Genomic DNA, 26,597 nt, shown 5'->3' on the forward strand with positions numbered 1-26,597 from the left:
TCTAAGGCCTGGGATCCACTACAAAGCGCTATCGCAATCGCTAGTGATTTGTGGTAGTGCTTTGCAATCGATTTTGGGAGCGATTTCCCTGCTCCGATACAATACATTAGAAAGGAAATGTTCCCTAAATGCTGCATGTCTTGCGACTGCGATTTGCCTAATCGCAATTGTTCTTGTGGAATCAGTCGCATCAGCTTACATTAGCAAAGCGTTTAGGGAGATCGCTAGCGATTTAAAGCGGTCCCTAAAGGCACAAAAAACACCACTGTAGCGGATTCCTACCCTTACGGCCAGTTCACACTGGATGGATCAAAAACGGTCTATGTAAAAACTGATCCTGAAAGGGACCCTGAGCAGTGGATTAAATTGAAATTGGTACTTACCTGGGGCTTACTCCAGCCCACCAATGGCAATGAGGTTCCCCAGCGTCCTCCTGGCTCCTCTCTGGGTCCCGCTGGTGGCTCCTTTACTGGCAACTTTCCGCGGGAGTGTCAGCCCAACACTTCCATGATGACGCTACACGTCATCATGGCGGCAAGCATGAAAGTCCTGTGCATGCGCTGTTCAGAGTTAGAAAACCGCGCAGGACTGTCACGCCAGCCACGGTGATGATGTGGAGCGTCCCAGTCCAGGAAGTGATGGTAAAAGAGCCGCCAGCGGGACCCGGAGAGGATCCAGGAGGATGCCGGGGGACCTTGCAGCCTACGGTGGGCTGGAGGAAGCCCCAGGTAAGTACCAATTTCTTTTCAATCTACTGCTCAGGGTCCCTTTAAAACGGATCCAGTTTTTATTGGGAATCAGTTTTGATCAGTGACCCTCCACGCCGTGAATGTAATGGGTCCGTCAATCCAGAAAAATCACTTGCTCCCCAAACGTGTGGTCCGTGGGCCGAATGGATCCATTCCAACAGAGCGATGTGAACAAATCCTATTGATTAACATAGGATCCGTTCATATGCATTAGGATAAGTTCCATTATCGTCCGCTAAATGGACCATTTTTTATGCCAATGTAAACCAGACCTTACTGTCTCTGACCACCCTCTTATGTACTCTACCTTTCTCTAGTTGAACTCGATGGACGTATGTCTTTTTTCAACCCAAATAACTATGTAACTATGTCCGATCGGGATTCAATCGATAGTGTGGTAAATTTTGCATTGATAACTATAGTGTGATCGATTTTGGTTAGTTATCAATGCAAAATTTACCACACTATCGATTGAATCCCGATCGAACATGTCAGATTTAATCGATCCAATCGAATTTGAATTGTGACGTGTAGATGGGGCTTAACTCTGATTACACCTCTGACACTACAGCTGTCCCTGGAAGGTTCTGGGGCTCCATATCAATAGATTGTTTGGGGCCCCGTGTAAAACTCACACTGGGGCCCCAAGTTCCTTAGTTACACAACTGCTGAAAGCAACCAATTCACTGCCTGTCAGCTGCTCTCATGCATTGGCACAACACTTGCTAGTGATTGACTCTTTTTTTTTGCCGCTGGGCAATGCCACATTATTATTATTTTTTAATTATATCACACCAACATCTTCCATAGCTGAGTACGTTGTTCAAAACAAATTGAGGCATAGATACAAGAGAAGTAGTTCAAAACACTGACTGTACAACTAGGACATCCAGCAATACACATGCAACTACATACAAAGTTTACTGGTGAGGAGCATTTTAGCCCCTTTGAGACTTTTATAAAATCTTACTTGCTCTGGGTCACCATAAAGCTACCTGGGTACTCTACATATCTGGGTACTCTATTACTAGGAAATTCAAAGCAATTTGATGAGCATTGAGCCCCCATATGGAGGTAACCATAAGACATGAGGTTCCTTCAGAACTTAGTGCTCATGCTCAGGTAGTCGTCCAGTCTGTCCACAAAATAGAAGTTCGATTGATGACTTCTGACGGCTGTATACATTTCTATCTGTTAACCAAACGTTAAAACGTTAGCTGAAGCTTAGCCGAACAGAGTACAGCCGCCAACTTCGAACAGGCAGAATCTTTTCTCTATCTCAGGAATCACAGGAAGAAGTCTAGCACAAGGTTCAGTGTCCACCCACACACACCCTTTTTTCTTTGATTAGGGCTGATGTCACTGCTTAGCTTTTTTTTCTTCTTTGGGGCAGGGCTGGGAATCTAGAGAGACTCAGACACACAGGGCAGGCGTTCTAGTGCTGTTTCCTGCTGCCCGAGACCGAGAGAGCTACAAGGTAAGTCTTGCTTCCCACCAGTACAGCTGTTACCAGTAGCGAAGCGCTGTGCTACGCATTGCTAGATGCTGGAAAATGAATACATTTTATAGGCGGAGATCACTTGCTGTCTCTGCCAGATATATGTACTGGATTACAGTAGCCTTGGGCAGGCTGTGGCTCGCTAGCTGCGGTGGAGCTACAAGTATCAGCATGGCTAGATATTTTGGACTGCCGATCAAAGTCCCCTTTTAGGAGCTGAAAATCTTATCAGTATTCATATGGGATTCACAGCTTGTCATGCTGTAATACAACCTGTATCAGTTCTGTTGAACGACATATCCCAGAATACCCCACCACCCTCTGGACTCTGATCTGTGCACAGCTTTTGAGAGCAGATGACTCAGCCTCGAATCTGTACCTTGTATTGATTATTGGAGCGCAGGTTTCGGATCTGTATGATTCATCAAGTCTTGGGAAGTTGAGAAATTAAATGTTGCAGCACTACAAGTGTCTTTTAGGCTTATATAGTGATTTGGTTTTATAGACTGCTGATCTAATGTATAAGAGCATATTGTGTTATCATTGGCAGAGTACTACTTTTCTAATCGTGAAGCACCCCAATACTGAAAGACCATTTGCACAGTGGCATAGGTATGGAGTGAGGTTTATATGGGGTCCCAAGCACTCTTGTTATGGAGCCCCAAAACCCAGCTGCAGTGCAAGAGAGGTGTAATCAGAGTGAGAAAATAGATTGTGAAGGATTACCCCCTAATTAATGACCATAAAGAGGTGTTCATTATTAATATAGCACCAATAAAAAGCTAATAAGATTTATGAAGGAAGGCCCTTCTGGCCTAAGGGCCCCCATGCAGTTGAAACTTCTGCATCCTCTATTGCTATGCATCCACTGCATTTGCATCTGTGCTTGGTCTCTTGAACTATCCCAGACTCAGTATGCCTTGTAGGTATTCTGATTTCCAGTTAAATGAAATGCTAGTTCTGACTATATTTCCCTTTTAGAGAGCTATCTATTCTGAGCTGATCTTTTGCATTAATTTGAAATACATGTTTCTTAATACCTGTGCATGACGAACTAGGACTTTAATCCCCAAATACCCAGTTCTAGTATAACTACAAGTAACTGTACTGTTCGGCTTGAGGAACTATCAGAAATAGGAATATCAACATTGCTTAAAGCGGTATTGTCACCATAAAAATCAAATTTCAAAAGCAACTGGTCTGAGTGTTTTAAGTGATAAAGATGATCCTGCATTCAAAACTTGTAAAACTTTTTCTGCTGTTATGGTTTGTAGTTTTCACATACTTTAGGAGCACTGGCCCTAGTGCCAAACAGTGCCAAAGAGTTTAATGCTGGGAGTTCTTTTTATCTATAATATATTCCTCCTCTTCCATTTATTTCCCTGCCTAGCTCCTTATCAGAAAAACCCTCTGATTACTCGTGGTTACAAGCAAGGCTGAGGTGAATTATGCTGGATACACACAGTGCGTTCCCGCTCTATTCCCGGCCTCTCGATTATTTCCGACATGTCCAATTCGCGTTTCGGTGGATTGTTAGGTCGATTCGGCATACTTTACATGAGAATCAACCTAAAAATCATCGAAACGTGATCGGAAATAATCGAGCTGGAAATCAGTGGGAGTGTCTGAAGACTCTGGGAAGAGGGCAGCTAATGAATACACAATGAGCAAGAGAAGGGAGGGGGAGAAAACAAGAGTCAGGGAGGATACAATGTCAGCATTAGCTTGGCAAGATGGCCTCTGCCTAGAATAGGATTTTCTGCTTTTCCTTTATAAAATTCACAGGAATCATTACGTGGATAGCACGATACATCTGTTATGTAAGTAGAAGTAGTATTTGTGTGTATGTGTGTATATGTATGTATGTATGTATGTATGTATGTATGTATGTTTTTTATTTCTAGGTTAGCATGGGTGTCGCTTGTTCTTCAACTAGTGGACTAGTGGAGGTACAACTAAAGTCCCTGACTTAAGACAGGTCCGAGGAAATAAAAAAACAAGATCTACTTACCTGGGGCTTTCTCCAGCCGTTGTCAGTCGATCTGTCCCTCGCCGCAGCTCCAGGGTCCCTTCCGTTGAAAATGCCGACACCAGGTCGGCATCTTCTGCGCCTGTGCGAGCGTGCAGCTGTGCCACTTGCGACAGCGCTCGTGTGGCCTAGAGCATTCTGTGAAGGTGCATAACTACTGTGCCTGCGTAGAACGCTCCAGGCCACGGATGTGTAGGTGCAGAAGGTGCCAACCTGGTGAGGTCAGCATCTGCAACGGAGGGGACCCCAGAGCTGCGGCAAGGGACAGATCGGCTGCAAGGTGCTGGAGGAAACCCTAGGTAAGTAGATCTTGTTTGTTTCTTTTCCTCAGATGTGTCCTTTAAGGTGCCAATACATTACTAAATTTGCGCCATCAATATCTGGCAGATTTGATCATAAAGATAGTAGTGGCAATCGATTTCCTGATTACAGATGGACCTCTGGCCTGTCTCTTCACTCTCCTGAGCCCATGGCGAATGTGGAAGCAGTGCTAAGCTCACCTGTCTGCTGGCACGTCTCCTCCAGTGTCCTGTGTCTTCTCTCCATCGTTGCGTTGGGGCACCTGTGACCTGACAGCAAGCACGAGGTCACGCAGGTGCCACCTCTTCAAGGGGTACAGATGCCCCCGAGGCCGGTGGTGATGGAGAGAAGACACAGGATAAACAGGAGGCGGTGCGCCAGCTGATCATATAGGTGAACTTAGCACCGCTTCCACACTCTCCATGGGTCTGGGAGGGTACACGTATACATGCGGGAGACCTGGGGGCCCAGCGGGCGGAGGCGGCAGCACTGCTGAAATCTAGTGGAAATATCTGTGCAGAGTGTGGGTAAATAAGATACCTCTCTGATCAAATTCGATTAAAGTGGGATCTAAGTGGTGGCCATCGAGTAATGTATGGTCACCTTTAGGCCTTGGCCTTCATAGATACTGCATCCTTTTTATTTTTTCAACTTCTTCACTACAGGTAATTCAACTGAAAGGACCAAATTCATCTGCAGTGATTGGGCCCTTGGTTTATAATTCGGACAGCCTTAATCTGTAGTTTTCAGCATTTCATGTGCTTTTGGTCTTGCGTTTAGATTGTACACTTTGGTAACGGTCAAATATCTCTTTATTTATTTTTTTATTTGTAATGTGAAAGTCTGAGTAAGAGAATTCTCAGGCATTGAGCCATCAGTGGGTCTGCTGACATATTTTAGGGTTGAGAAAGGCATTTTTGGAATGTATGTGTACTGCATTAATCCCACTCCTCCCTCCTTTCGTTAAACAGGACATGACCCCCTCTTCCCCTTAGCAGTGTGATTAATAAGTGATGTGGAAGGAATAATAACAAGGGAGATAAGTCTGTGAAGTCTCTTGTATGCTGAAGTACTACAAGATTCAGAAACAACTGTAGAGCATACAGTGTCCATGGCATTATGAAAAAGGCTTGAGAATAGTATCTTGCTCAGAAATCAGTCACTCCCTGTCCTTATCTTGCTACTGCACAGTGTTAACCAATGCCACTCCTGGGAATGGAAATGTATAGGAAACCTACCAAAGAATAGAAATTCTACTGTATGCTTCACTGTATGGTGGCATTGTATTGCTGCCACACAAATACACTCCTTCCACCCGTGTGTCCCCCTCCCCTCGTGTACACTACTGCTGACTCCTCTGATCGGTCCGAGTAAACAAATGAGTACAGGTCAGAGGCATGGAGATCCCCATTGGATTACAAAAGACGAATGGGAATCCTCAGCAAGAGGGAGAATTCTTATTGGTTCATGATGGACCAATGAAATTTCTCCCTGTTAGTAGGTATAATTGGTCTGTTGTAATCCTCTGGGGAGCCCCATGCTCCAGCTGGCCTCCGGTCTCTGGGCCAGGGAAAACATGAGTATCAATGATTGAAGCAGACAAGTGGAGCAGATGCAGAAAGGACAGCATGGACGTGCAATGGAATGAAGTTCTTTTAATGCAGTTTTACATCCGCTGCAAGTGGGAACCGAGCCTTACAGCTAGCAAACAGATTTCTCCTATGATGGGAGGTTTAAGTACTGGACACCATATATTTATTACAATCTATTGCAAGTAAACTAACTTCTCTGATCATCTAAAAAAGTATTGGAGCCACAATTAAACCAACTACACTTTTAAGACCTTGTTGGCAAACTTGATTATCTGCTGCTATTGGTGATGGTAATATTGCAATTCCGACTTCTTAAATGAGCCACAAAATCCAAAGAGGCCTGTTTATAAAACAAACCTTTTGTTGTCTGCGATTGCCAGCCACAGCAGTTACTTCTGAAGTGGCAATTGCTGTTTGGTGAGCCACAAATTTAGCTATGGGGTTGACCACCAACTTAAGGGTGCATTCACACTGTATCAGTTGCGTTGCAGAATAATTTTGGATGTCAACCCGCTGCCCATACAATTCTATGGGGTTGTGTTATGCAGTGTGAATCAAGCCTTATATAAATAGATCCTACAGGCTAGAGATGGTGTCACTCTCTCTGATTTCAGTCCAGTTGTAATTATTATTATTTATTATTATTTAGTATTTATATAGCGCCGACATATTACGCAGCGCTGTACAGTGTGTGTGTGTATATATATATATATATCTTGTCACTAACTGTCCCTCAAAGGAGCTCACAATCTAATCCCTACCATTGCCATATGTCTATATTATGTAGTGTAAGTACTGTAGTCTAGGGCCAATTTTAGGGGAGCCAATTAACTTATCCGTATGTTTTTTGAATGTGAGAGGAAACCAGAGTGCCCGGAGGAAACCCACGCAGACACGGACAGAACATACAAACTCTTTGCAGATAGTGCCCTGGTTGGGATTCGAACCAGGGACCCAGCGCTGCAAGGCGAGAGAGCTAACCACTACGCCACCGTTCATTATGGGCTTGTGGGAGTGGAGAAGACAGGGGCACAGCAATAACCATAGTAGCTGCTACTGGGCCCAGAAGAAAGTGGGAGTTCTGTTGGTCTCCAACCTGCCATTCCAGTGTTTCAACACATACTTTCGGGAAATGTAGCAAGTATAGTCCCCAAGAGACAGAAAAACAATTATTTACTGTAATCTGCTGGTGAAATATTATTTCTGGGTGGATATGGCCTTTAACATTTATAGTACTACATGAGAATGGTAGATTAATTGTACTTACGGTATCTATTACTGCTGGCTGCAATGTTGTCTTTTCATGACCAACAGGGCTATATTTAGTGGCGTCAATATAAACCTATACATTTACTTTAGCTCTAAAATAGTCATTAATATCATTAATAAAACTTAAGAACGTGTGTGTGAAAACTCTGTGGCTGACAGCACGAAACAAAATGGTGCATTATTTGACCTCTGTGTCGAGATTAAACATAGCTGGTGAAAAGGAGTTAAGCTAGGTACACATGCTAGATAACACTTGTCTGTTATGCTGGGCATACACTGGCGATGCGCCCTTATCAATCGAGCCACTGATGTCTCGATTGATAATTTCCGTCAGGTCCGATGACCCGCCGGATCGATACCCCGGCCGCTCGCGGGGACACGGCGGGAGTCGATCCAGCAGCTTATCGAGACGCTGGGTCGGTTCGTGTATGCCCAGCTGACCATCTTGGGTGAGTACAGTAGACCCCTGATATCTGCTCTTGATTGATGCCCGAATTACTCTCAAGCATGTTGTTTTCCTTATTGCTCTGCTTCCCAGAAGTGCATCACACTTTGTCCCCTCTCCATAAAAACAGGCTAGAAATATCTCAGCCCAGTTCTGTTACCCAAGGGATCAAGTCCCAGTCCTTGAGAGGATTTAGGATCCATTCCCACTGCAGAATACACTGCACAGGATACATGCAGATGGTTTTCCTGTGCATCTGCTATGCTATTTTTGGTATGGTTGTCTACCTCCCATATTTTTTGTACCATGGAAACAAGGGCTGTGGAGTTAGTACAAAAATCATCGGACTCCTTAGTTTACAAAACCATTAACGCCGACTCCAGGTATGCAAAAGTTGCTCCAACGCCTCAGTCTGATACTTATTAGGGCTGTGGAGTCGGTACAAAGATCATTCAACAGGTCAGTTTATGAAACTCCCTCTCCAGGTACCCAAAAAATTGCTTCGGCTCGACTCCACAGCCCTGGTGGAAACGCAGTTGCACAAAAATGCAGCATACGGTGTGTTTGCCAATGATAATGCATTGCATTAGTGGAAACCGTAATATGGCATTATGTCATTGTGATTCCTTAGTTGCATACTTTGAAAAAAAAACAGATTGGTATGCCTATGGCAGAACAAGCCCTAAATCCCTGCCTACATGCTCAATCAATGCCACTGCCTGGGATCAGTTCCCGATCCCTCGGGCAACATCGCAGGGCCAGGGCTGTGCTGACACATCCTGTTCTACTCTATTGGGGGATTGAAGTGGAGGAAGAGTGACATTACATGGTGGGTGGGGTAAATGGGAGAACAATGCTTTTGGCCGTAGCAGGACAGATTGCTGGCCGAGTGGTAGAGAGGGGTCTGGGGCTGACATTTGTCCCCTACAGCAGTGTTTCTCAACAGTATCATAACATATTCCATTTTATGAAAAACGGCGACTGAGGTACTACCTACTGTTGTTGGTAACTTCATCCTATACCCGTGATTCATACACATTTGTTGGAAGCACTTCATAACTGTGTGTAAATGCTTTTACAGCCTTCCTTTATGCTTTTATCGCATTAGTGTAATAATTTAATATTAAATGTTAAATCAGTGTAATCTATTTTGCGAATTGCCAAACCCTAAGGGCCCGTTCACACTGCACGCGTTTCCAGCCGCGTTTTGGAAACGCGTGCAGGCGGCCGATACGCACGACATCAGACATTGCATAGAGTGCAATGTCTGATGTTCACACTGCATGCGTTCCTGACCTGTGCGGTCCGGGAACGCATGCTGCACGCAGATTTTGCTAAAACGCGTGGCTGTCCCATTCACTTTTCAGTGATGGGATCAGCCACGCAACGCACACAAACGCGGATGGCCATGCGTTCGTACGCGTTGCGGTCCGCACGCGTTCCGCACGCATGGCCATCCGCATTTGTGATCTGAACGGGCCCTAACATATAACTGGAACAAATTCAAGTATCCCTTGGCTATGTTTACATCATGCTGAGAATCTAGAGTAATGTTCCAGTAATTAGATAATGACAAGTTTCTCAATGGGAAGACCACTAGGAGAATGAATGTTGTAATGTCCATATGAAAGGGCACTAGGGTGATTGAAGTGGGCGTGGTCAGAGTATGACTGCCAGCGGAAAAGAAAACACACACACACACACACACACACACACACACACACACACACACACACACACACACACACACACACACACACACACACACACACACACACACACACACACACACACACACACACACACACACACACACACACACACACACACACACACACACACACACACACACACACACACACACACACACACACACACACACACACACACACACACACACACACACACCTCAACTTTTTATTGTATTCCTATTTATTGCATTTATAAAGCGCCAATATATTATGCAGCACTGAAATTTTAATTTGATGTTGATGTGCAGAGATAAAACTTGCAAACCAATTACACTCCTTTTCAGGAAACCCAATTAAGCCAAGTAAAAATTCTATAGGGAAGTATTGCTTTAAGATCAGGCTGACATGTGTGACTGGCATGGCAGATAATGAGGTAATCAAGGCGTGCAGACAGGCATGCTGGGACACATTGCACAATCACTGCAGGAATCTGTCTCTGCCTGTAGATTTCCTCCCTTCCAGGCGGAGATTACATTGGACAAACATTAAACTTCCCTAGAGCCAATCTTCCATCTTCTGACTGGTCATGCTAATAAAATCTGATTATCCATGGACACAAAGCAGTGCATGCTAATAAAGTCTGATTACCCAGGGACACAAAACACACGTACATCAGATTTGTAGCTTTCTCATACAGGTTTATATATGATTGAGTGTACCATAGTCAGTTAAGGTGGCCATTCACTCAAAATATACCGTATTTTCCGCCGTATAAGACGCTCCGGAATATAAGACGCACCCAAGTTTGGAGGGCAAAAATCAGTGAAAAAAAAAAAATACTAAACCTGGTGCGTCCATATTCCAGGAGCGTCTTGTACATGTCCTCCTGTGTGTCCTCATGTGTGCTCCTGTGCTTTCCATATCCCCATGTGTCCTTCTGTGTGTCCTCCTGTGCCCCCATGTGTCCTCCTGTGCCCCCCATATGTCCTCCTGTGCCCCCCATGTGTCCTGTGTGTCCTCATGTGCCCCCCATGTGTCCTTCTGTGCCCCCTCATGTGTGCCTCTGTGCCCTCCATATGTCCTCCTGTGCCCCCATGTGTTCCTGTGCCCCCCATGTGCCGTTCATGTGTCCTCCTGTGCCCCCAATGTGTCCTCATGTGCCCCCCATGTGCCCTTCATGTGTCCTCCTGTGCCCCCATGTGCCCTTCATGTGCCCCCCCCATGTGTCCTGTGTGTCCTTATGTGCCCCCTCATGTGTGCTTCTGTGCCCTCCATATGTCCTCCTGTGGCCCCCAATGTGTCCTCATTTGCCCCTCATGTCAACTCTGTGCCACCCATATGTCCTCCTGTGGCCCCCAATGTGTCCTCATTTGCCCCTCATGTCGCCTCTGTGCCCCCCATTGTCCTCCTGTGGCCCCCAATGTGTCTCCACTTGCCCCTCATATCGCCTCTGTCCCCCCATGTGTCCTCCTGTGGCCCCCTGCCTTCCTCCCTCCCTCCCACCCGAGTTTTCTGATCCCCCCTTCCGTCCCCGAGTGTCAATAGCGGCAACTTACCTTTCACATGCTCCCGCGCCGATCCCACATAATTGCGCTGCCCCCCGCTAGCATGCGCTCCCTCCTCCTTGCGGATCTGGCCCCCCCGGGTGTGTGAAGTAGCGGCAGCTTACCTCCACGATGCGCCCGCGATGACTGGAGACATCCCTCTCCCCGGCACTTCGCGCTCTAGTGACTGGCTTGAACTGTGCGTCATCAGTTCAAGCCAGTCACTAGAGCGCGAAGTGCCGGGGAGAGGGATGTCTCCAGTCATCGCGGGCGCATTGTGGAGGTAAGCTGCCGCTACTTCACACACCCGGGGGGGCCAGATCCGCCAGGGGGAGGGAGCGCATGCTAGCGGGGGGCAGCGCGATTATGTGGGATCGGCGCAGGAGCATGTGAAAGGTAAGTTGCCGCTATTGACACTCGGGGACGGACGGGGGGGATCAGAAAACTCGAGCGGGCGGGAGGGAGGGAGGAAGGCACCCAAGCAGGCACTGAAAGGCAGGGAATCCCCGACATGGCGGCGGGTCGGCGGTTCGTATCGGCGGGCGTTCGTAAGTCGGGGATTCCCTGCCTTTGCCGTATAAGACGCAGGGACTTTTTCTCCCTATTTTTGGGGGAGAAAAAGTGCGTCTTATACGGCGAAAAATACGGTATATATATGTATGTATGTATGTATGTGTGTATATATATCGGACAGGATGGAAAATGTTAAACAGAGGTGGGGCAAGAGCATTGGCAAATCGATGGCCTATAGCTTTGCACTGGATTGAACAGTGCAACTCTTCAGTTTGATCGATTTTCAATAGATTCCCTAATGGAATCTATTGGAAACTGATGTGAAGTGTATGGTAGGAATAGATTCCTTCTGAATCGATTTCTTTTGAGAAAATAATCATTTTTACTCAAGTGAACCACACAACATATGTAGGGTCTCTGACTCCTTGCGTTGCCTCCAAAAACAAGCCCTGAAACAATTACTTATAATTCTGTCAGATTGACGGTCCAATCTATATTTCTGACCGATTTGATTTCTGAATTATAGTGTGTGTGTGTGTGTGTAGAAGGGATCGGGAATCAGATCGAACCTGTCGAATAATCGATTCGACCGTCAATCCGTGCATCGTGTGTACCAGGCATAATGCTGGGAATACACCGAGTTTTTTTTTTTTTTTTTTTTTTTTTTTTTTGGCACATAGATGGCTTGATAAATATTTCCCCACAGGTCCGATTTGATGTCGATAGTTTTTCTGATCGAAAAAAACCTATTGAGATAAGTTACGAGGGAGGTATATCCTGATTGAATACAAAAGGTTTATAAAAATACAAAACTTTATTAAAGGGAAGGTTCAGGGAGGGGATTAAAAAAATAAAAATAAATTTCCACTTACTTGGGGCTTCCTCCTCCGGTGGTCTCCGGTGCCCGACCCGGCCAGGCCGGCTGCCAGGTTGGGCTCTTCTGCGCTCCATTTCCTGGCACTTCTGCGTCCCACGCCGGCGCGCTGACGTCATCGGACGTCCGCCGGGCTGTACTGCGCATGCGCAGAACTACTGCGCCTGCGCAGTACAGCCCAGCGGAAGTCCGATGACGTCAGCGCGCTGGCGTGGGACGCAGAAGTGCCAGGAAATGGAGCGCAGAAGAGCCCGACCTGGCAGCCGGCCTGGCCAGGTCGGGTCGGGCACCGGAGACCACCGGGAGCCTGCGGAGCGGCGGCGAGGGCACCTCCTGCCTGCCACGGGCTGGAGGAAGCCCCAGGTAAGTGGAAATTTTTTATTTTTTTAATCCCCTCCCTGAACCTTCCCTTTAAACACTTACAAAAAAGGAAAAACATAATATAAAATCATGCATGACAATGAGTACCTTTTTTTTTTTTTTTTTTTTTTTTTTTTTTTTTCTGATCGATTTTCTCATAAAAATGAATGGAAATCTATCAGAAAAATGATTGGAGAATCGAAGGGCTAGTAAATCTGCCGAAAAAAACTTGTTGTGTATTCCCAGAATAAAGATTTATACAGATGACTGATAAGGTCCGTACACACGCCGGACTTTAGGCAACGACGGGTCCGTCGTTGCCTCCCGCTGGGTGGGCGTGCCAGCGACAGTCCGGCGTGTGTACGCTCTGTCGTCAGACTGATACGGCTGTTCCTGAGCGATCCGCCGGGCGGATCGCTCAGAAACAGCCGTATCAGTCTGACGACAGAGCGTACACACGCCGGACTGTCACTGGCACGCCCACCCAGCGGGAGGCAACGACGGACCCGTCGTTGCCTAAAGTCCGGCGTGTGTACGGACCTATATTGCAAATGTGTACTTAGCCCTGAAAATAAATTGCTAACCAAGCCTAATTTAAACAAAAAAACATGGCTACAGGTCCTGTTTTATCCTCAAGGCATCAAAGATTTGCTATCAGTTGTTAAGTACAATCAATCGGGGTACACCTAGAATGGTAACAGAGTACTTGAAAGCCATAAATATCTGCTGCATTGAGTGTAATTGATCCGTCAAATTGAAATGAAGCAGGTGCTTTTTGACCTCCCTTTTTGTTTTTATCCAGTAAAGTATGGGCCTTTAATTGAACTGGTCCACGTATTGGCTGGCTTCAATGGCAGAGCCTTTTATAACTGTTAGAAAATTGCAACAGCATTCTTTGTAAGGCTTTATGGTTAGGGTGGGGCAGGAATGAAACCTTTTCCTTACATGGCTAAGCCAGCCCTGCTGTATAAACTGATTTCCATCCACAAGGAGGATTAAAGGGAACCTGAAGTGAGAGTAATATGAAATATATGCCGTTACATAGCTTTTGCTATCAGCTTTTCAGTTTGTGTTCAATTTGACATTGGCTCATGTCTCAGCTTTGCCAGTTGATTGGAAACTGTGGACAAAATAGAGATAATGAATGTCCAACTGAGCTGAAAGGCAAACTGAAGTCAAATGCTTTTGTACAGTATATACATTTTAGGTTCTCGCCCAAGTCCTGTCTAGAGGTCCAGTCACACATATGCTGGCCGTACATTTGTACATGTGGTAGATTATGTAAACAATGTTTCCATGGTATTCATTGTTTACCTGATCTACCAACTTGCCCCATTCGTTACTGGACATATCAGTAGAATTCTTGCCTATTATCAATTTTTCCACCATTGCCATTGGTTTTGTATTTTATGATGCACTACCAAGCTATGGGAAACTCTATTTGATTATTGCAGCTGCCCACAATCCTCCACGCTCCTGGCACATACAATGAGAAAAGGAATGGAAATCTTCAAACATCTTGAACATCAATCATCAGACTCTTTCAGCCACACCATTGACATAGATTTTCCAGCATTAAAGACAACGAAACCAACCAACCAACACACTAAGGATTAAAGGTAACTGTAAAGGGAGGGATAAAGGGGCTGCCATATTTATTTTAAACAATACTAGTTGCCTGGCTGTTCCGCTGATCCTCTGCCTCTAAAACTTTTAGCTGTGGGCCCTGAACCAAGCATGCAGCAGATCAGGTGTTTCTGACATTCTTGCCAGATCTGACAAGATTAGCTGCATTCTTGTTTCTGATGTTCAAACACTACTGCAGCCAAATAGATCAGCAGGCTAGCCAGGAAACAAGTATTGCTTAAAAAGGAAAAAAATATGGAAGCCTACATATTCTTCTCCCTACAGTTGTCCTTTTTAGTGGAAGAGTCCCAGAATTCCAGCCAGTGTCCTCTTCCTACCTCTGCCATGCCGGTTCTACTTGATCTGCAGAGAACCCTGCACTTGTCTTGCCTCTGGCCAGATTGTTGGACATTTGCAATCGCCTTCAAAGCTGGGATATGTGTTGATGCACTGCTGAAAGGGAACTCATGAAGAACCATGTGTAATGGAATCAGTATGTATTTGGATTAAGTTAAGGGAAAGATCCTTCTGTAAATTGCACCCTGTTGGCAATAGTCAAGTCTATTTTTTAAATAGATTTTTGTTTGATTACATATATACATATATATTTGGAGTGTTTGTCTAATGTATTAAGAATGTCTTAACTTACTATAAAGGGATTCTACTGTACTCCACACACAGACCGTATCATATTATTGGCCACCACAATGTAAATCAAACTTGGCTTACACAACAGACAGCTAGCCTCTACCTGCTACCTATTTCCCTTTTTTAGATTTGAGAAAGTGATAAGATCTGTGTTGTGGTCACAGATATATCAAAAACCAATATGTTTAGAGACCAGTGAGTAAATGAATTATTTGAACAGAAAGACCTCCAATAAAAGCCTAGTAAAATGTTATAACTTCCTTGCCCTACTACTGGAAAAATGTTTTTCATCACTGCTATTATTGTCTTGGGAAGGATTTACTTACTTCCTGTAACTGGAAACCAAGGAAATCCCTTTAACATGGAGAGCCGAACAAACAAACTGGTTTGGGGTTTTGTTAATTAAACCCCAAATATTCTTGACCTGTGCTTTGCAGAGCCAACTACTGATTTGACAACTATCAAACACTTTGTTTGGAGAATGTCTACTCTAGATATCTGTTTGTAACGATCGGTGTCAGCACACAGAGAGAATCTGATTATTGGTGATCTGCAGTATCACCAACAATGCAGATATATACCTGATTATTGATGATCTGCAGAATCGCCAATGATACAAGTATAACTAAACTCTGGACACCTGGTAACGTGTAAGTGTTTGGTGCAACAGTAGATGAGCATGGACCGTATGAGGAGTATCTCCTTAGTGAAGGGCTGGAGATAACCAGTGAGCCAGTGATTCCCTGAACTGCTGGGAATCAGACTCTACTGCAGTCAAAGAACTCCTATGGGATAGTGTCCCTGACTGGACTGCAGAGAATCCCCTGTGAGGGACAGGGAGTCTCTGCAGCTACCTGACACCTAACCGGGGGTGTCACAGGTAGTACAGACAGGCTGATCACCCAAGGAGTGAGTAACAGCCAGAAGGGTCGGCAACACACGAGCAGATAAGGTACAGAGACAGAAGGCTGATTCGGTAACCAGGTACAGGCAGGGTTGGCAACAGGTAATCAGATGTGCATAGGTACCGAATCAGATAACAGGAGAGAGGTCAAGAGAGCAATAGGTCATAACAGATATCAAGCAGAAGCCTAGTCTAGAGTATGAGGTCCGTGGTCTCAACACCCAGGAACTGGTCTAAAGAATAACACAGCAATGACACAGTATTCCTAAACTTGGGTGTGTGGTCCGTGGTCACAACACCCTGGAACTGGTCTAAAGTATAACACAGCAATAACACAGTAATCTGGCTAAGTGTGAATTCCCAGGTCCACCTGGTTCTAACACACTGTGAGATCTGACTATGGTCTGAGTGCTAACACATAAGCATTCGCAACAGCAGACAACCTGAGACTGACCAGCAAGATCTATATATAGAGCAGCGCTCCTCAGCGCCACCCAGCGCTGCTCAGCCAATGACTATCTGCGCTGGGATCAGCTGATCCCTCTCCTCGTGGCACAAAGGTCCTGCCTCCCCGCGCACGTAGCTCTCCATCTGTGTGCACTAGAAGGTCCAGATGCACCAGACGCATGCTGCTGTGCGGAAACCGCCGGTCTTTAACAGAGACACATGGAACGATCTCACACCTCGCATGCTGGCTGGGAGATCAATCGCATAAGTGACATTGTTAATTTTTCTGGAAAAGGTCCTATAAATCTAGGACCTAGTTTGGGTGACAGTTGCTTCAAGGCCAAATGCCGAGTGGATACCCACACCAAGTCCCCTGGGGAGAATCTCCACTCCACAGACCGCCTTTTGTCTGCCTGTTTTTTCTGGGTTTGGAAGGCTTTCCCCAAGTTTCTTTTAACCATTTCCCCAAATTTCCTACAAAGCCCTCTGTCAATCCTCCAGGGCTGGGAATGGTGTAGATGCCACTGGCAATGGGGCAAACTTGGGTGATCTTCCCGACACTATCTGGAATGGGGAAAATCCTAAAGAGGAACTCTTCAGGTTGTTGTGCGCAAATTGTTCCAGGGATTGGTTAACTCTCTCGGTCTGGCCATTGGTCTGTGGGTGGTAGCCTGATGAGAATGCGAGATCCATGTCCAGTTGATGGTAAAACGCTCTCCAGAATTTAGACACAAATTGGACTCCCCGATCTGACACTATATTTTCCGGAATGCCATGCAGCCGGAAAATATGCTGGATGAAGAGATCAGCCAATTCCTGGGCCGAGGGGAGTCCTTTCAAGGGAACAAGGTGAGCCATCTGCTGCTGTGCGGAAACCGCCGGTCTGAACGCGGCGACAGCCGCCTCACCGCCAGACCGTGCGGCGGCGTCTCCGCAATCCTTTAGGGCTGTTTCACATTAGGGCAGATTTTCTGCGTTTCAACGCAAAGGGTAAAGTTTGCGTTACCTAATGTGAAATGAAAGTCCATAGACTTTCATTTTAGCTTTCACATATAACGCAGCCTTTTTGTGCGTTGCGTTACACTGCACCCAGGCGCAGTTTTTCAGCCGACGCTAGCTTTATGCTTTACAATGTTAGTCAATGTAAAACGCACACTATGCGCATTTTTAATCCGTTAACGCAGGCAATCAGTCCCATAGTGCAACGGAGGAACTATGGCCTCGATTCATCAACACTTAGCAAATTTGTTAACAGCAGTTTGGTAAAATACCGAATTTGTTAACTTTGATGAATCCTGAAATGAAGTTATCTACAGCTGTTAGCGAACATTCGTTAAGGATTCGGTAACGATTCGCTAAAACGGAAGAAAGTGCAATTCATGAAAAAGAAAGTGGGCGTGGTTTAGCGTTACATTTAGGATTAGTTATCTCCTTCACTGCTGTGTCGTTATTCCTGTCAGATCATTGCTGACAGAGAAGATGGAGCCATTTGAACTGGTTATGTATCAGCTGAGAGTGATTCAAAGGCGCAGAAGGGCAAGAATAAGGTCTGCAACCATATAAATTTGTAAGAGAATAGATTTATTTGCTATAACACGACATCTGCATTTCTCTTGAATCATCTTGTAAGAGAACACAGGCAGTGCCAGGGTTAACTAATTTTGCTAGCTGCACTATAATTTTTTAGAAAAGGCTCCTATCAAATTGTGGGATTGTCCCAACCACTTCCAGAATCCTGGTCCAGGTGTTAAGCCCTATTCAGAATGTTGCTACGTAGTGCTCAAAGGACTGCCTTTTACCCACAATTCCATGGGAATCTTATGGCCTTGTGTTAAATTACCGCTGTAAAATGGAAATATCGGCACGTTACCGAATGTTTACCGAATTTTTATCGAATTCACACCGAATGAGGAAAAACCTTGATGAATACAACTAGAAATCGCTAAACTTCGAATTCGGTAATTTAACAAACTGGAAAAAGTTATCTCAAAGACAATGATGAATCGAGGCCATTGTAGAAAGTTGAAAACTAAAAGAAGAAAAAATTACCTGCGTTTTTCTATGTGCTGTAACGCATTGAAAACGGATTAAAAACGCACACTCACTGCAGTGCAACGCATACCAAAACGCATTAAAACGCATACAACAAAACGTATGCTTTGAGCGTTCTCCAACGCAAGCTCTGATGTGAAAGAGCCCTTACACTGTCCTGTAGAGCTGTGAAGACAGTGTCCACACTCAGTACTAGGCTATAGTTGAGGTATTTTAGCTGTGTCAGGGGACCTGTTTGCTTTGTATTGTCCTGTGATATGTCTGTTAGTAGATTGAAACCGGATGCATGGCCTACATCAAGTAAAGTACTGTGAGCTAGTTTGACATTTGATTATCTACAGTTTAAAAATTGGACCTTCCAGCTCCAACAGCCTCTGCAGCCATAAAAACTTATGTAACACTAATATGTTAGTGACAGCTTAAACCAGTTTTTAGTGAGAAAGCGATGTGGGAAAAGGTGGAAGAGTTCTGGTGATACTTCCCAGCATTACATTCTGCATGAAGTTTTATGTAATCTTTCTGCATTTGGATTTTTGTTCAGAGATCTGCTTTTCTTTTCTACGGTCCAAGCACCAAGCATGTTAACTGAAGAAACCAATTAAAAGACAATAAGTATGGTGATACTTATTGTCTTTTAATTGGTTTCTTCAGATAACATAACTACACGTGTGAACAACTTTTTATTATGCTGATTCACAAGGTATCCGTATATCACGTTATTGGCGTTCCTGTAGTGGGACTTTCTTAGTGTCAGGTTGTCTCTGTAGTAAGACTTCCAGATGTCAGGGTCTTGCTGTAGTAGGACCTCCTATTGGTGGGGTATCTTTGTAGTTGCAACTCGTAGCATTGGTATGTCTGTGTATTGGGAGCTCCTAGTGGCAGTATGCCATTGTTGTAGGACTTCTTGTGTCAGTATTGCATCTAGGACCTCCTAAGCAGGGCTGTGGAGCCGGTCCAAAAATCCACCGACTCCGACTTCGCGTCTCCTCAGTTTAGGATTCCACCGACTCCTCTAATTTGCATATTACAATTTTGTTGATTAAAAGTATGTAACATGAAATTTGTCTCTTAACTGCCAACGCTTAGGAATTTTACAAGACAACTGAAGTGAGAAGGATATGTAGACTACTATATTTATTCCCTTTAGACTAAAACTAGTCCTTGGTAAGAGTACTTGTAAAAGGTACAAACCGGAACAAAGAACATCTATCAGGCCCTAGGCAATGTAAGTGTGGGTACATCTAAGAATGATGTGCAGGTACTCTGCAGGGGAATGAGGAGATTGTAAACAGACAACACCTCTGTGTTCAATGTGCACAGCATTCTCAGTGGATTCCCTGCAGCTCTGTGGGGAGTGCATATGTGGAGTATAGTACTACTGTGTAACAAAGTAAACCTGAGACAGATGAAATTAAAGTTTTTTTTATATATACCTGGGGCTTCTTCCAGCCACCTTCAGCATAATCAGTCCCTCGTTGTCCTCCTCCACCACCTGGATCTTCTGCTATGAGTCCAGGTACTTGAGCCAGTTGGGCGTAGTGCGCATGCACACACTCCACCGCCAGGAGCATACTACACCTGTGCAGCACTATTGCGCAGGTGCAGAATGTTCCTGGCTGTGGGAGCGGCATGCGGCCGGACAGCGCTGACTGGCTGAATTACCAGGACTCATAGCAGAAGATCCGGGTGGTGGAGGACAGCGAGGGACTGATTAGCCTGAAGGGGGCTGGAGGAAGCCCCAGGTATGTATAAAACTTTACTTTTCATCCGTCTCAGTTACCCTTTAATTTGAAGTCACCAAACCAAATTTTAACATATCAAATTATTTGATTTCATCAGCAAAGGGAGTGCATACATTTGCATAAATCAGCATCAATGCAGAATTATTTCCATCTCGTTGACCATCTCTATTAGTGACACGGCTACACATCAGGCTTTATACTTACAGCATAGATGTTGTTTCGTATATATAAGAGATTCCTGTGTACACCTCATATATACAGTCACAATCAGATATGTGTATCTGACCTTAAAAATACGGGGACTGCTTTATTGAAGCCGCACAAGTAACTAATTTTGATTGGTTTATTTAATTTTTGTGGACTAAGCACAGCTATTACTGTATATATACATTATTTTTAATGACTATTATCTGAGAAATAGAACATTTTATCATATTTTCTATTTTAATTACAGTTACAAATTCATTAGGAGTCGAGTCGGTGCATTTTTTCCCGACTCCGACTCCAGGCACCCAAAATTGCCCAACTCCACGACTCCGACTCCACGACTCCGACTCCACAGCCCTGCTCCTAAGGAGTGTTAATCTTGTAGTATCCAGGGCTGTGGAGTCGGAGTCGTGGAGTCGGAGTCGGGCAATTTTGGGTGCCTGGAGTCGGAGTCGGGAAAAAATGCACCGACTCCAACTCCGACTCCTAATGAATTTGTAACTGTAATTAAAATAGAAAATATGATAAAATGTTCTATTTCTCAGATAATAGTCATTAAAAATAATGTATATATACGGTAATAGCTGTGCTTAGTCCACAGAAATGAAATAAACCAATCAAAATTAGTTACTTGTGCTGCTTCAATAAAGCAGTCACCGTATTTTTAAGGTACATATCTGATTGTGACTGTATATATGATGTGTACACAGGAAATATATATATATATATATATATATATATATATATATATATATATATATATATATATATATATATATATATATATATATATATATATATATATATATATATATATATACTGTAAGAATAAAGCCTGATGTGTAGCTGTGTCACTAATAGAGATGGTCAACGAGATGGAAATAATTCTGCATTGATGCTGATTTATGCAAATGTATGCACTCCCTTTGCTGATGAAATCAAATCATTTGATATGTTGTTAAAATTTGGTTTGGTGACTACAAATTAAAGGGTACCTGAGACGGATGAAAAGTAAAGTTTTATACATACCTGGGGCTTCCTCCAGCCCCCTTCAGGCTAATCAGTCCCTCGCTGTCCTCCACCACCCGGATCTTCTGCTATGAGTCCTGGTAATTCAGCCAGTCAGCGCAGTCTGGCTGCATGCCGCTCCCACAGCCAGGAACATTCTGCACCTGCGCAATAGTGCTGCACAGGTGTAGTATGCTCCTGGCGGCGGAGTGTGTGCATGCGCACTACGCCCGACTGGCTCAAGTACCTGGACTCATAGCAGAAGATCCAGGTGGTGGAGGAGGACAGCGAGGGACTGATTATCCTGAAGGCGGCTGGAGGAATCCCCAGGTATGTATAAAACTTTAATTTCATCTGTCTCAGGTTTACTTTGTTACACAGTAGTACTACACTCTACATATGCACTCCCCACAGAGCTGCAGGGAATCCACTGAGAATGCTGTGCACATTGAACACAGAGGTGTTGTCTGTTTACAATCTCCTCATTCCCCTGCAGAGTACCTGCACATCATTCTTACATGTACCCACAGTTACATTGCCTAGGTCCTGATAGATGTTCTTTGTTCCGGTTTGTACCTTTTACAAGTACTCTTACCAAGGAATAGATTTAGTCTAAAGGGAATAAATATAGTAGTCTACATCACCTTCTCACTTCAGTTGTCTTGTAAAATTCCTAAGCGTTGGCAGTTAAGAGAAGAATTTCATGTTACATACTTTTAATCAAAAAAATTGTAATATGCAAATTAGAGGAGTCGAAGGAATCCTAAACTGAGGAGTCGGAGTCGGTGGATTTTTGGACCGACTCCACAGCCCTGGTAGTATCTGTATGTTTTGTTCTAGGACTTAATAATTTGCCTGTGGGAAAATTCTGCAGATGATTGAGTGATCGTTTGGGGCAACAAAAATAAAGCATGTGTATGTTTTTATAACAGTAAGCAGAAGGATTATGAGAATAGAACCAAATGATTCTGTGTTGGAAGGCTACCATTTTAACTATCTTCAAGGTGCTGTGCCTCCACAAAGCAATGCCCAGGGGTATCCTTACGCAGATGGTCACAGAATGCTCCACCTATATTTCCAAATGCTTGTTATGCTATCTCTATTGTGTGTGTTTTTTTTTTTGTTTTTTTTTTTATAAAATAAATAATAATCCAGAAGTAAAATCTCTGTGGAAAAAATGGCAGGTCTATTCATGTATAGATCAGCAAGTACTGCTTGTTTCCATCCACACACGATAATTATGATCCTTTTACTGTTTTCCCTGCCTGCTGCTGTTTTAAATTGGATAATCACAGAAACTGTAATGGATGGCTCAAGTGCCCATCCCCACTTTTTCCTTCACAATGTGAGAATTCCACAAAGGCCTGGGCTGCAAGTCAATAGAATTCAGTGCTTGCAGAGAGTGGGAAAAATGTTGACTCTGCCATAAAATTTCCAACTCCAGGGCTAGAATTAACCATACAGTGTAATATTTGGAGAATTAAAGGGTCAGTCCAACTATAAGTGATATTTTAAGTGCAGATTGAGTTTGACAGGCTGAGTTACTGTACATCTTTTTGAGGGTTTTAGTGGTGGGATCCTCCTTTTCATCATACATGACCCTCTGAAAGTAATTTAGGCAGGGAAGTGTTTGCAGTGTGGTTCAGTGCTGCTCACTTCTTTTGTGGTGACTGAAAAATGTAGAGCTCAGACTGTTAGTACTTAAGAACATGCTGACCTTACAGATCAGGCAGGCTTAAGGTGCATACGCACTACTTCCGCCAACGACTGGTTCGTCAGACCCTCCCGCTCGGCGGATGGTCAGCCGACAGTAGTACGTAGTACGTGTGTACGCGCTGCTCAGCGGATCGTTCAGAAACAGCCTCATCAGTCTGCCGACAGTGCGTACAAACGGGCTGAATGTCCGCCCAGCAGGAGGGTCTGACGGACCTGTCGTTGGCGGAAGTAGTGCGTGTGTACGCACCTTAAGAGCACTATTGAAAGTATCTGATTAGAAATCTCACTGGTTCACTATGACCTTTTATGAGCTGCAGGCAGTGATCTTCTCAAAAAAACTGTTCTCCCTTACAGTAGTATGATCATCCAAGGTTGAACAGGAGCCATAAAGTCTTCTACAGTATCTCACAAAAGTGACTGTTTTATTACATCTTTTCATGGGGCAAAAGAGATTTGGAAAGCAAATGTGCACACCATATGGTATAAACCCTGAAAGTGATGCTGGGTGCACAGACAATAATACAATGTACAACTCCACTGATGTCAATCAAGTAATGGATTGGATGTCTGTACACCAATTATTGAACCATGAATTGATAATCCAGTGTAGCAAAAGAAGTAATGGTCTGCTCCACCTTCATGGAAAAAGCTTCATCTGTTTATTAAGGTAAAGACATACAAAAAATTAAAAACTATATGGCAGGACAGTCCACTGTTTCGGGCTTCTGCCCATCTTCATGCTGCCTAGTTCTAAAGACATTATTGGTGGAACAATTCCAATAGTACAGGCTAGAAAAGAATCAGGTATACCTCAAGAGTATAGTGATTGATGCTCAACATAACCGCGTTTGTTGGTAAAAACTGACAGGCCATGGATTGCTGTAAAATAATGTCCGTGCACCCATGTAAACAAAAAAACGCTTCATCAACCAATTCGAGCAGGGGGGGAGGACTCAGCAGTGACGACACCACGCATGCTGCCATACAACATCAAAGGCAGCACGGTGGCATAGTGGTTAGCTCTCTTGCCTTGCAACGCTGGATCCCCAGTTCGTATCCCAGCCAGGTCAACATCTGCAAGGAGTTTGTATGTTCTCCTGGTGTCTGCGTAGGTTTTCTCCGGGCACTCCGGTTTCCTCCCACATCCCAAAAACATACAGATAAGTTAATTGGCTTCCCCTAAAATTGGCCCTAGACTATGATACATGCACTACACAATATAGACATATGACTATGGTAGGGACTAGATTGTGATCCCCTCTGAGGGACAGTAGTGATAAGACAATAAACTCTGTACAGCGCTGCATAGTATGACGGTGCTATATTAATACTTGAATAAATAAATAAAGGCTAAAGGATATGACATTGTGAAGCTGGTGGATGTTAGACTTTGCTCTCCCCACCTTATATTTGAGGATGCCCCACAGATGCTCAATAAGGTTTAGGTCAAACAAATTAACACTGTTATGGTACATACACACGGGTTACAACTGTCGCTGCAACCGTGTGGCACGCGCATGTTGCAGCGACAGATTCACCCGTGTGTATGCCGCGCGCGACACGAAATGTCGCTAGCCTGAGCTGTCGCCGGGCGATTGACTTGGTCAATCGCCGGCAACAGCCGTCGTCGCAACTTCGACGCAACTGTCGCTAGTCCGCCGTGTGTATGCGGACTAGCGACAGAAACTCCATACACAATGCATGGAGCTTCCAGAAGGGGGGGAGAACCTTCGGCGACAGCTTCCTCCGCATCTCTGCCTTTGGGCAGAGACGTGTAGACAGCTGTCGCACAGGCGGAGCTGTCGCCGAGCTGTCATGCGCGCGTCCCCTGTGCACTAGAGACTAGCCACAAAGGTCCCCCGTGTGTAATTGGCTTTTTAAAAGTTATACACTGACTGCTTTACACAGTATCAAAGTTTCATATTTTCAGTGTTGCCCTATGAAAATATACTAGTTGACCTAAACCCGTTTGAAAACGGGCTCTAGGTCTCTGTCACACCGCGGCCACTGCCGCATGTCAGTGCACATGTGCGTGCAACCCCCTGCCGCGTGCACCTGGCTCCTTGGCCCCGTCCTCCTGTCTCAATGGCTGTCCATGCGCACATGCGCAGACACGGACAGGATGATGCAGGGACACTTAGGTTTTATTACATAGGATTTACAAAAATGTGAGCTGTACTCCTACTGTATACTGTATTTATTTTCTAACTGGCTGCTTCATGCTCTTGGCCACATTTTTCAAATAGGATTTTAGTCACACTGCCTTGTGTGACACAGAAAAGGTAGGTGAGATCTGGGATATATTGCTTAATCTGCTATCTGTCGAGGCATTTCTCATCTGTGCCCAGAGTAATGCTGGGCATACACGGCTCGTTTTTGCGCCGGTATCAAGCCAGCGGCTCGATGCCGACCCCGTGCGTGCGCGCGGATCTATCCCCGCTCGTCCCCGTGCATGCTCGCGGATCGATCCCCGCTCGGCCCCGCGGGCACTTCCTTCCCAGCGCTTATCAGTGCTTCATTTTTGCCTATTGTCCACCCGCGGGGGTCGAGCCCGGAAATCGATCCCCCGCGTGATCGGACATGTCGGAAATTCTCAATCCAACCATCAACGGCTCGATTGATAAAAAGAATCTGGGCCGTGTATGCCCAGCATAAGGCTTTATAAATATTTTGAATGACGAGGCTTTATATATAGTGGTCCTATAAATGACATAACCAGCTACTTCTTTATTTTGTCAGAGCAAAACTGTCTGAACCTGCTACAAGGTGTGCAGCAAATCCATTTATGGCCTTAAAATACAGATCTTCTTTAATGAGCATTAATAGCCTCTTATTACTAAATGGAGGAACATAAAACCATTAAAAGTCTCGACACGCCTTGATGGATGAGGTCCTTTCATGCCTGCTAAGATGCCGGTGGGCAAATGCAGCCATTAATCCTACACTTCACTTCCTACGTAATGCACAATGGGAAGAGGAGAGCGCTGATGTCAGAGGGTGTAAACCGTGTACCTATCTCAAACACAAACTCAGTGTGAAGAAGAAATCCATTTTAAAAGTTAACTGGCAGATAAAACTGCGTATCAAAAAGATCACCTTTTTCCAGAGATAACGGCTGCTTGTCAAGAATTGTCATTTTCAACATTTCATGGAGGTGTCTACTCTAATCTTACCCTTTCCATCTCGAAAACCTTCCTATTGTTTCTTTGTATGTTGTGTAAAGCCCCATCTACACGATACAATTCTTTATGTGATTCGATTACGATTCTATTTACGATCCAATTAAATCTGACCCGTCCAATCAGGATTCGATTCCATTCGAGTTGCCATTGTTTTGCATTGGCAAATCGAATTGAATCGAATCCCGATCGGACATGTCTGAT

General features: G+C 44.6%; 1 protein-coding gene across 1 annotated transcript in view; it reads left to right on the forward strand.

The window, feature by feature from the left end:
* The first annotated feature begins 2,119 nt into the window (after positions 1-2,119).
* The window catches only part of TAGLN2 (transgelin 2), an 80,691-nt gene continuing 56,213 nt past the window's right edge, over positions 2,120-26,597 (forward strand). The window contains exon 1 of the mRNA XM_068251709.1: positions 2,120-2,226. The gene's annotated coding sequence lies outside the window, so the exon portion shown is untranslated. The remainder of the gene's footprint in view (positions 2,227-26,597) is intronic.

The sequence above is a fragment of the Hyperolius riggenbachi genome, chromosome 9, assembly GCF_040937935.1.
Source record: "Hyperolius riggenbachi isolate aHypRig1 chromosome 9, aHypRig1.pri, whole genome shotgun sequence".
NCBI classification, from domain to species: Eukaryota; Metazoa; Chordata; class Amphibia; order Anura; family Hyperoliidae; genus Hyperolius; species Hyperolius riggenbachi.